Genomic DNA, 11,408 nt, shown 5'->3' with positions numbered 1-11,408 from the left:
TTTGCGTTGTATTTGCATGCAGACATCGGACTCTATATCCTCATTGTCCGAAACACAATGTTTTAATTTCTTTTTTGCTAATTGCAACTTCTTTTTGTCTGCTAGTTTTTTTTTCTCGGCTTTGTCTCGCACTTGTTGCCTATTAGTTAATGACGTTAAAAGCTTCGCTTCGCTTGACGATCCGGATCTCTTTTTTGTTTGTATTTCTAAAGTCCGTACGGGCTTTATATCTCAATATAGTATATCGAATGTGTCTTATTCACTTTCAAATAGGGTTAAAATGTACAACTTGATGATATAATCATTATAAATAGTCGAAAAAATCGTTTCCAATGAACTTGGCACTGTCCCAACTCCCCCGCCAAAAAATGTCCCATCTCACCCGAATATGGCGGGTGAGATGGGACATCAACTTGTGCGTAACCTGAGCATGAACTGAGCGCAATAGTCATATACATACCTTCTCCGAGGTCCAAATGCTTCGATCCTTTCGTATGGAAACTAAATATATTAACCACTTGGCTTGAAGGACTTTCCAAAAAATAATTACAAAAATTTATGCCTGTCCCATCTCACCCGACCAAAAAATAACTCTTAATAATTTTGAACACAATAGAAAATTGACGACGGGAGTGGATGAATTTTCATTAATGTATAAAACTTTAATATCCTATGCAGTTATTAGCGGGAATGCGCACGTTAAAGCAGCTGAAAATTGAAGTGTCCCATCTCACCCGTTGTCCCATCTCACCCAAACTTACCCTAAATAAATAAATGAATAATACATAAATAACAAATAAAGACAATATTAGGTAATGATTGACATGCAATATTGGCTACACATTAGCACTTATTATATAGTCAACATTGGCATTACATTGGGAAATATTGGCCAATGTATCGCCAATGTAGAGTCAATATTGTGTAACGACTGATATGCTATATTGGCTATACATTGGCATCTATTATATAGCCAATATTGGCATCGCATTGGGAAATATTGGCCAATGTATCGCCAATGTAGAGCCAATATTGGATAATGATTGACATGCAATATTAGCTACACATTGGCATTTATTATATAACCAATATTGTGTAACGACTGATATGCAATATTGGCTATACATTGGCATCTATTATATAGCCAATATTGGCATTGCATAGGGAAATATTGGCCAATGTATCGCCAATGTAAAGCCAATATTGGATAATGATTGATATACAATATTGACTTTACATTGACATTTATTATATAGCCAATATTATGTAACGACTGACATGCAATATTGGCTATACATTGGCATCTATTGTATTACAGCCAATATTGGCATCGCATTGGGAAATATTGGCAAATGTATCATCAATGTAGAGCCAATATTGGATAATGATTGACATGCAATATTGGCTACACATTGGCATTTATTATATGGCCAATATTGTGTAACGACTGATATGTAATATTAGTTATACATTGGCATCTATTATATAGCCAATGTTAGAATTGCATTGGAAAATATTGGCCAATGTATCGCCAATGTAGAGCCAATGATTGATATGCAATATTCGCTATACATTGACATTTGTTATATAGCCAATATTGGCATTACATTGGGAAATCTTGGCCAATGTATCCCCAATATAACCAATATTTAGGCCCAGTTTCACAACTCACGGTTAACTCTTAACCGAGGTTCAACTTTTTTGTCACCTTTTTCCAATTCTAGAATTGAAAAGAGATAATGAATAAGTTGAACTTCGGTTAAGAGTTAACCGTCAGTTGTGAAACTGGACCTTAGCCAATCTTAGCCAATGTATAGCCAATGTTCTGTGCTACTAGGGTATAACCTCCTTAAGGGGATATTAAACCGATTACCCAACTCAATCAAGGTCGATAGTGCAGACTTTTTTAATTCCAATTTCGATAATAGTGGCGACATCTTTGATTTAGTTTTTACATTATATTATATAATATATATCATTCTGTCTTACTCAAACGCATACATCTGTTCTTATCTAACATATGCCAGCACCATCTATCGCAAGACCGCGCAACTACTGCTACACGGAATTTCGGCTCTGTTGACAGTCCAAGTCTTCGCAAAACATCTGTATACACGTATTTTCTATTCGGTGGAAATATTTCTTTTCTAGACTTTCAATCTTAGTTCTACAAACTCGGTATCGTTCGTTTCAATAATGTGACCTCAGCTGCACGCTTATTTTCAAGATATGGACTCTAAAACTCTTATATCAAGCAAATATATATCTGAGGTGACAGTTGTACGAGCCAAAAGTAACGGAATTTTTAACGAATCTGAAACTTTTTTTCGATTTTCTCATGAAATCCAGTGCAACTGAGGTCCTGTTTGTGCGTACTTTAATTTAAGCAATAATACTTTTGCAATCCGTACATCCAATACAGAGATTTTTCACCGAATGGAAATGTGGGTAAAACAGGAGATTTTAACATCGCCTTAATATACACGTTAGTAACTTGTGTTGACTCTAAAAGGCATTTTACTTTATTTATTAATTACAGCCTGAATATAATAATTATTTGTTACAATATGTTCGTTTTTACGAGAGTTATAGGCATTAGAATTAAATTGGATATGCCATATACAAGTGTGTTATTCTCGTAGTTTAAAGGTTAATAATAAAAATATAATTATATTTTTATGTTATATTTACATTTTTTATTTTTATTTTATATTTTTATTATATTGTTATGTCCGTCCGTTCGTCTCGTTCGTCCGCGCAACCGTCTCGCGGTATCCGTTCGGCTCGTTACGGACTTGTACTCCCGAGCCGCCGAAATAAACAAATCGGAAGTAAAAGGATATTTAGTTATTTATTCTCTCTCTCTCTCCAAGCACAAAACAGAACTCCAACGAAATACAAAGCCAAAATAGATCGTTAATATTCCAGGGAGAAAGAAACACGTCCGAACGTTTTAACAGCTACACTCCAAGCTGTTTTTAATCCCACCACAACGTTCGTCGCTAGGCAACGCGCTCTTCTTCCTTCAGAGACGGCGAACTTCGTCGTATAACGAGCGACGACACAACTCGGGTATAACAATATTTATATTTTTATATATAATATTATTATTATTTTGTAACGATTTCACGATTAATTAGATTTATTGTCACGATTTGTGTATAATTTTATATTTTAACATTTATCTATTAAACAATTCTACAATATATTATATCTTTCTGCTTTAATTTATATTATATAATAAGAATTAAAGAATTATAAAAGAATTATAAAATGAAAATGTTCAATAACTTAAAGAACGCAAACGCAATTGAAAAGAAAAAATGCGTTCCGTTTTTGTGCTTACTACGCTTATAAGTATCATTTGTCTCTGCTCAATATTTGATAGACGACAAGGACGAACTGATATTTACAGAATGTGAGTGTGAAAATGGAACGCACCCCAAAAAAAGTGAAGATAATGCTATTAAAAGTGAGCGTGATAAATTACAGTTGCATTTTTTTACGTGAAAAAAGTATTAATATATAAAATGTTATTAGAAATAAAAAATATTTGTATTTCTCTTCGTCTTATTTATTCATGTGACTGGAACAAGCTTTTAAGTATCAATTACGTACATGAGAAAAATATAAGTATTCGATCGAATCCCTGAGAAGTGTTTATAATTCATCTTTCTTATAAGGTCGCGCGCATCATTATGTATACATATACATTATGCATATATGCGAGGCAAGTCGTTATATGTACACGGCAAGGATAACGTGAGCCGAAATTTGTCTTCTCTCTTACACATATATACTTTGGTTAGTTCTCCTTTCTTCGTAAATTGCCAATATAGTACGTATACCAGCAACGTTAGGCAATCGACGCTAGAAGTCCCGGATTTTTAACATTGGTCTGATTACTGGCCAATGGCCCCGCGCGCGAATGTCACGCTTTTCTGACTCACCGAGATCCCGCGGCGCTAATAATTGAAATGATGCCGTTGCCTGACACTGGCCCACTCGGGCCCACTATACGTACATTAACACCAAACCAGGCCTACATTTTGTAACTGTCTTTACACGCCTACCGACAGTTGTCGGTGTCGTTGCGCAGATATTTTATATGGTGAAAAAACTGCTCATCGGTAGGCGTAAAAGACAATTATGGAATCGCGCCCTAGATAGGTCGCGGGCTCGACGCGCGTCTCTCGAAAGGCGAGAGAATACTTTCGGCTTTCGGCAATTGGCTTTCGATTTTCGGAAAACAAAAAGCGAGAGTCTTCGTTCTTCACTTCTTTTTCTTCATGCAAGCCGTTCAGTCGCCGCCAACATTTGCTCAAGATCATGTAATCAATCCTGCAGTCGTTAATCGGCTTGCGCGCTCGAAGAACGTTCGATGGACTTTAGCAAAATGTAATTTGATTCTAGTAGTGCTGCATTTCAACTTTCTCGATAATGAGAAAATATAAAACTTACTATAGGAATCAAAGCCTTACACGGTCTAGCTGGATCTTAATGCTTGTATGATTCTTATGTGAATTTATATACTACGTATGTAGTCCCACAGAAACACTTTTTCTAAAGAAATGAATGCCAACAATTAGGGCCGAAACGTTTATATATTGTGATTAATTGTAACTAGCATAATTATCGTTAATTCTTGTAATTCTATATGCGAATATATTTATGATATTATTCACTAACAAGATCTAATGTGTGGCATATGCTCAACCTTTTTTATTGTTTATTTATTAGCCACGTATTTGAGGACAATTTTATAAAATTATAGTTTACTCTTTTCAAATTAAAATATTTAATTCATTTCTTTTTTAAAGAAAAGAAATTCGAAATAAATACGAATTTTTTCGTATTTATTCTATTTCTTCGCCAAATTGGAAAAAATAAATTTTTACTGTGTTGTGTCGTTTATGATGAATAAACAAACATTTGTATTTTTTAAATACATTTATTTCTCTTTTAATTTCGTTTTAATCATAAAATATCTATAGGCATTGCACAATTAATTTTTATAATATATTGAATGTACATGATAATATATTGAAATTTGAAAAAAGTAGAAAAACATTGGTTTTTATCAAATTAAAAGAAATATATTGATTTTTTAAACGTTTTGTTAGACGAATTTATAATATAATATGGAAAAATTTCTGCGACGTTCCTGAATGCAGAAATGTCAGCTTGTACTTCGCGATATTATTCTGTTTTAAAAATTATCAAGTAATTTCCGGTTTTGTTGTAATTACCAAATGACAAAATTGTATATTTTTGCGATACTCTGAAAATGAAGCGCACATTGCCGGTATAAGCATAAAGTTAACGGGTTTAAATTACGAACAAATATATGAGAGTTTGATAAATAATGCATAATAATAAACGCATACGGATAATTTATTGCAAAATTAGTCAGTTATAAACTTCGTCATCAAATTGCAAGACTTTGTTATCTAGAAAATCTCTGGAAAGTAAAAATTTATTTGAATTTAACGGAAATCATAGGGATTTTTAACATTTGTTTTCCAATCAAGAGAGGAAGAGCATGCATAGTTCTTTAAATTATAGTTCTCATGTGTTTGAGTACTGATATGGAAATTTGTGAAATTACAATTACAACATCGTGAGTTTTTTTTGAGTGACAAAATTAGTATAAATTAAAGTAAAAAGATTAAAAAGAAATATATAAACGTTATACAAATAATAATTAAGATATTAACTTAGCTTACATTTACATTCCATTTGCTTCTTAAATATTTTTAGTTTTGTTAATTTTAAGTAATTTTTAGCAATAAAATTTTACTGCAATAAAATTTTACTATCAATTTAAATTTTATTAAAAATATATATGTGCGATATATATGAATATGGATATAGATATGGGCAGACACTATTTGTATATTTTTTATACATTTGTTTTTCTTTTTATTTCATATAAGGGTACATATCCACCGAGCGCGTCACGCGTCGCGTCGTCCACCGCGTCACGACGCGACGCGAAAGACACGTGACGCGCTCAGTGGATACGTACACTAAATAATAGAATATATTGCAGATATTTTTAATATAATATATTTTTATTTGAAAGAACCCTAGTAGCACAAATTATTGGCGTAATATTGGGAAACGAATGTAGAGCCAATATTAAAACATTGGATAACCAATATTGGTCCAACATTGTAAAGTAGAAGCCTAGTCATATCTAGCCAATATTGGTTCAACAATATTGGACCAATATTGGGGATTCAATTTTTACCCGATGTTTTACATTGGCTATACATTACTTTTCCAATATTTTGCCAATATTGGGCAAAACTTTAATCTCCAATATTGGTCCAATATTGTAAAATAGACGCCTAGTCATATTTAGCCAAAATTGGGGATTCAATTCTTACCCAATGTTTTACATTGGCTATACATGGTTTTTCAATATTCGCTAATATTCCTGTAATAATGTATAATCAATATTAGAAATAACTGTGTGACACTTCACTTACCTACGGGATTCGAACCTGGGACTTTTGGACTATGAGCCTTCTGCGTTATGAGTTCACCATTTCTTCGATTAATAAATGTGTTACTTAATTGTACATGTATGATATAAACAATTTATCCACAATACATATCCTATAATAAAGACAAATAAGTAAATAAATAATAAATAAATAACAAACAAAGATAATATTAGGTAATGATTGAAATGCCATATTGGCTACACATTGGCATTTATTATATAGCCAATATTATGTAACGACTGACATGCCATATTGGCTATACATTGGCATCTATTATATAGCCAATATTGGTATCATATTGGGAAATACTGGCCAATGTAGAGCCAATATTGGATAATGATTGACATGCAATATTGGCTACACATTGGCATTTATTATATGGCCAATATTGTGTAACGACTGACATGCAATATTGGTTATAGATTGGCATCTATTATATAGGAGTATGTGAAGTTAGCACCCCAACTATAGTACTCAGGAGTTCTGATTAGAGTTCCCGTTTCTTTTTGAAGAGACAAAGAATTCTAAATAATTTATAACAAGAGTTCCGCTTAATAAGTATTTTTAAACAATTTTTTAAAAATGGGGTGCTAACTTCTTATCGAAAATCGAGATCCAATAGTTCTGAGCGGCCCAATAGCTTCATTTCGTGAATAGCTAGAGTTCCTGATATATAAAAAAAATTTTTGAAAAATAAAAATTAAAAACTTTTGAAATATCAATTTTTAGATACAATAGTTCTGAATAGAGTTCCTGCTTCCTTTCAACGATACGAAGAGTTCTCTGTACTTTTTAACTCGAGATTCCCTTAATAACAATTTTTAAACAATTTTTAAAAAATGGGGTGCTAACTTTTTATCGAAATTCGAGCTCGAATTCTGAGCAACTTAATAGCTTTATTTTGTGAATACCTAGAGTTACTAATACATAAAAAACAATTTTGACATACAACAAAATTTATTTTAAAAAAATAAAAAAATTTAGAAAAAAACTTTTTTATACAATAGTTCTGTCACATGTTAATTGTCATTCTGTCTATTTCGAAGAGTTCTAAGCGATTAAAATCAACACAGACCCAAAAATAAGAGAGATGAACTTAAAACAAAATTTGAAAAATTAGTTGCAAAAGCACATATCTCCTTATGTAGCCATCCAATCGCATTTTCACCTAATACTTTTCGTCATGGCTCGTCGAGAACTGCCCAGAATGCCAGTCAGAACTACTCAGTACTCTCAAAAAATTTTTGACGTCGGACTTCGAAAATGTTAGATGATAGAGTTTAAATGTTCCAATATCTCGAAAACCGTTGGCCCAATCGCTTTTTCACCTAATACTTTTCGTCAGGGCTCGTCGAGAACTGCCCAGAATGCCGATCAGAACTACTCAGTACTCTCAAAAAATTTTCTCAAAAAAAGAGAAAATTTTTTGAGAGTACTGAATAGTTCTGATCGGCGTTCTGGGCAGTTCTCGACGAACTCAAACGAAAAGTATCAGGTGAAAAAGCGATTGGGCCAACGATTTGCGAGATACGCTACATTGGAAGGGTCATTGAAAATTTTTTAAGAGTACTCAGTAGTCCTGATTGGCGTTCTGGGCGGTTCTCGACGAGCTCTAACGAAAAGTATTAGATAAAAATGCGATTGGATGGCTACATAAGGAGATATGTGCTTTTGCAACTAATTTTTCAAATTTTGTTTTAAGTTCATCTCTCTTATTTTTGGGTCTGTGTTAATTTTAATCACTCAGAACTCGTCGAAATAGACAGAATGACAATTAACATGTGACAGAACTATTGTATAAAAAAATTTTTTCAAAATTCTTTTATTTTTTTTTTAAATTTTATTGATTGTCAAAATTGTTTTTTATGTATTAGGAACTCTATGTATTCACAAAGTAAAGCTATTAAGTTGCTCAGAACTATTCGAGCTTGAATTTCGATAAAAAGTTAGCACCCCATTTATTAAAAATTGTTTAAAGATTGTTGTTAAGGGAATCTCGAATTAAAAAGTTGAGAGAACTCTTCGTATTGTTGAAAGGAAGCAGGAAGTCTATTCATAACTATTGTATCTAAAAATTGATTTTTCAAAAATTTTTTATTTTTTTAATTTTCAAAAATTTTTTTTATGTATCAGGAACTCTAAGTATTCATGAAATGAAGCTATTGGGCTGCTCAGAACTATTGGATCTCGATTTTCGATAAGAAGTTAGCAGCCCATTTCTTAAAAATTGTTTAAAAATACTTATTAAGCGGAACTCTTGTTATAAATTATATAGAACTTTTTGTCTCGTCAAAAAGAAACGGGAACTCTAATCAGAATTCCTGAATACTATAGTTGGGATGCTAACATCACATACCCATTATATAGCCAATATTGGCATCGCATTGGAAAATACTTTTTTTTTTATCGAGGAGGAAATGCTAATGCACTACCCCCCTCGCCCCCCCCCCCCCCCCCGGGGGGGGGGGGGGGGGCGAGGGAGAGTGTGGGACTCGCACCCACTAAACCCTCCCCGGATGTCCCTACCGAAACGTTACTCCGGGGGGGCCGGGGTTCGCGTGTAGCATTCTACCCGACTCCCCCCCGCGCCTAGTTGTGTACTCCTATCCTCCAGGTCTGCCTCCTTAGGAAAGGAGGAACTCCACAAACACTAATGGGTGGAGAGGGTACACCACCTCCTCCCCGCCCGACCCCAACGTGAGGGGCAGAAGTCGCCCCGCGAATGCCCCGCTCGCGGAGCGGCCTCTTATCCTCTCCCCTCATCGCACGGGGGGAGAGGTCCGCGCTGTACGCCCTTGCACATGGGGCGACAGAGACCGGTCCCTGCCGCCCCACTCGCTCGCCGAGGAGCAGGTGGGGAGGAGGGCGGGCAGCCGATCAGAGCCCAGAAGGGGCCCGTCACAGCCAGTCGCCGTCGTCCCCCCTCCCCCGCCCATGTCATAACGTCGCCGATGACGCCGACGGGGTCCCCGGGAAACTCGGGGGCGCCATGGGCGCGGACACGGCCCTCCTCGTCACTCGGATCGGGCACCTTGGCGCTCAACCCGTCCTCCTGACGGGCAGGGCGCACGGGACCCCGCGCGCGCTTGTTCCGCGTCCCCGACCGTTGTACGCGGACCGCGCCGCCCGGCGGCGACGCCGACCAGCACGTCCACGCCCGTTGCGCCCCCAACCGGCTCGCGTTCCCTACCCCCCGGTCTCACATGACGGGGGCGATTCCCTCGCGGGGGCCCGCCGCCCGTGGCCCCATCTCCCGCTGGAGACGGAGACGTCGCGGGGAGACTGCCTCGGCCTCCCTCTCGCGCTCGGCAGCCTCCTTCTGGGACATGACGTCCTCGCAGAAGGAGGCGCCAACGCCTTCCAGTACCCCTCGCTCCGCAGCATGGCCCGCACGAGTCCGCGGAGCGAGAGATCCTCGCCAACCACTGCGACTAGGGCTCGACGTTCGTCCTCCCATTGGGGACGTACCCGGAGTGTATGTTCCGCCGTGTCCCGGTCGGCCGCACAGTGGTAGCACTGTGCCGTGGGTTCCCTATCGTTCCGACACAGGTACTCACCGAAGCACCCGTGCCCAGTGAGAACCTGCATCACCCTAAATGACAACCCGCCCCACGCCCTGTCGGTCCACTCTAGTGGGCAGGGCGCGAGTGCTGCGGTGGTCCGGGTGCCAAACCCTGTGAGATCCGTCAGGCGGAGAGCCCAGAGGCTGTACGCGTGGTGTCTCTCCCGCGCGCGAACGGCGTCCACAACCCTCGGGGCAGGGGCGATTCCCCTACCCGTCAGTACCCGGGTACGTTCGTACACTCTCTTGAGTACGCCAGCCGCTAGGTCGGCCGGCAGAAGTCCCGCGAGGGCCGTGGCCGCCGCATGAGACACCGTTCTGTACGCGCGCGCGAGGCGAAGGGAGAGCCGCCTCTGCACCAGGTACAGAGTCCTCCTTAGGTCGGCCCTACCCTCCGCCTCCCCCGCCCACACCGGGGCGCCATACATAAGACATGACATGATGGCGTACGCGTACATCCTGCGCACGGAGTCACCCGGACCACCCAGGTTGGGCATCAGGCGAGCGAGTGCGCCCACCATTCTGCCCACCCTGGAGGCCAGCACAGCAAAATGCGCGCCAAATCCCCAACGGCCGTCCAGGGTAAGCCCCAGATATCTGATCGTGGGGGTCACCCGGACGCGGGTCGTCCCTAAAAGGATCCAGGCCGAAGGAGGCGCCCCACACCTCCCGTTACGAAAGAACATACATTCCGTTTTCTGGGGAGCTACCTCCAAGCCCAGGTCCGTGATCGAACCCACGACACGAGCGGTCGCGTGGCACGCACCCCCCACCGCGCCCCATCAGTCGTCCCTCGCCGCGAGCATCAGAGTGTCGTCGGCATAGCCCACTAACTCGGCTCCCGGCGGGAGAACTGTGCAGAGGACGACATCGTACGCTAGGTCCCAAAGCAAGGGGTCCAGAACGGACCCCTGCGGGACCCCACACGATACCGCCACTCCGCAACTTCTACTGTCCCTGTCTACGTATTCCAACTTCCTCTGCCGGAAGTAATCTTCAATCACGGCGACCAGGTAAGGGGGCAGCTGGAAATACTCCATCGCCTCCCTCACCCGGCTCCAGAGAAGGGTGTTGAAGGCGTTAACGATGTCGAGCGACACCGCTACAATCATCCTCTCCTCCCTACCAGCAGCCTCCGCGAATGCCCTCACCCGGCCGATCGCGTCGACCGTGGAGCGGCCCTCGTGGAAACCGTATTGTCCATTCGACAAGTATTCTACCTCCTTCCCGGGAGAGGTGCCGGATGATGCGGCCGCAATCACCCTTTTAAATAACTTGCCCACCTCGTCCAGAAGGCAAATGGGACGGTAGCCCGCTGGAGAATCCATAGGCTT

This window comes from Trachymyrmex cornetzi, unplaced genomic scaffold, assembly GCF_001594075.2.
Source record: "Trachymyrmex cornetzi isolate Tcor2-1 unplaced genomic scaffold, Tcor1.1 scaffold33, whole genome shotgun sequence".
Classification (NCBI taxonomy): domain Eukaryota; kingdom Metazoa; phylum Arthropoda; class Insecta; order Hymenoptera; family Formicidae; genus Trachymyrmex; species Trachymyrmex cornetzi.
This window is presented reverse-complemented; position numbering follows the sequence as displayed.